Raw genomic sequence first — 1,653 nt, forward strand, 5'->3', positions numbered from 1 at the left:
ATTGCCTTCTCCAACTGTAATTGCTAGCTAGCAATTATTATGTGTGACAAATAGCATGCAAATAGTGAGCTGCATCTGCTTAACTGTATAGGGCAAGATGTCTTTGCAATCTCTTAGCAGATTGCCTGTGATATGCATCACATCCTGATTGAATGCTTAGTGATAAAAATGTTTCCATTCTCCTTTACTATTGTGGACAGGTTTTTTTTTTTTAATTGGAGGATAATTGCTTTACAGTGTTGTGATGGTCTCTGCTGTACATCAGTGTGAATCAGTCATAATTATATATATATTATATATGTATATAATATATAATACATATAATCATAGTTATATATATATATCTCCTCCCTCTTGAGCCTCCTGCCCCTGTGTATTCCACCCTTCTAGATGGTCACAGAGCACCAGGCTGGTCTCCCTATGTCACAAAACAGCTTCCTGCTAGTTATTATTTCACATATAATAGTGTATATATGTCAATGCTACCTTCTCAACTTGTCCTAGCTTCTCCTTCCCTCTCTGTGTCCACAACTGTGTTTCCTGTGTCTCCATTTCTTCTCTGTCAATAGGTTCATCAGTACTATTTTTCTAGATATCATATACATGTTAACATATATATGTGTTTTCCTTTTTCTGACTTCACTCTGTATAACAGGCTCTAGGTTCATCCACCTCACTACTATTGACTCAAATCCATTCCTTTTTATGGCTGAGTAATATTCCATTCTATTCTCATCAGGTGGATTGGAGTGCAGGGGGAGAGGGAGAGAAGAGAGAACAGCTGACTCGTTGGAAAAGACCCTGATGCTCAGAAAGACTGAGGACATACGGAGAAGAGGGAGACAGAGATGAGAAGGCTGAATGGCTTCCAATGAACGTGAGCTTGGATGAATTCCAGGAGATGGTGAGGAATAGGGAGGCCTGGCATGCTGCAGTCCGTGGGGTCGCGAAGAGTCAGACGCGACTTGGTGACTGAACAACAAAAATATTCCATTCTATAGATGCACCACAGCCTCTTTATCCATGTGGACAGGTTTTGTGGGTTGACAAGGAGTTTTGGTTTCTGTCCCCAGCACAAGTCATTCACAGGCAATGAGAAGAGCTCCAAGTGCCTGCTTCCCGTATTCTCTCTGCATAGGAGAACCTTCAGGGAAGCCAGATTTTCTCCAGAAAATCCCTTGGTGAGTATTCTGGTTTGACTTATATATCCCTCAAAAGATACGTACACAATACAAATGTCCTATCCCCTATAAATAAGAGAAACAGGGTCTGTACAGGGGTAATCGAGTTAAAATGAGGTGTCAGGGTGTGCCCTAATCCAGTGTGACTGGCATCCTAATGAAAAGGGGAAGTTTGAACAGAGACAGGTATGTCTAGAGGGAAGATGACGTGAAGACGACTGCCTTCTATAAGACAGGGAGAGACGCCTGGAACAGGTCCCTCCTCCACAGCCTTTAGAAGAAAGGAACCAACCCTGTGAACGTGAAGTTACTCAGTCCAGTCTGACTCTTTGCAACCCCAAGGACTGTAGCCTGCCAGGCTCCTCCATCCATGGGGTTTTCCAAGCAAGAACACTGGAGTGGGTTGCCATTTCCTTCTCCAGGGAATCTTCCCCACTCAGGAATCAACCCCGGGTCTCCCGCATTGCAGGCA

This window comes from Capra hircus, chromosome 14 (genome assembly GCF_001704415.2).
Source record: "Capra hircus breed San Clemente chromosome 14, ASM170441v1, whole genome shotgun sequence".
Taxonomy (NCBI): domain Eukaryota; kingdom Metazoa; phylum Chordata; class Mammalia; order Artiodactyla; family Bovidae; genus Capra; species Capra hircus.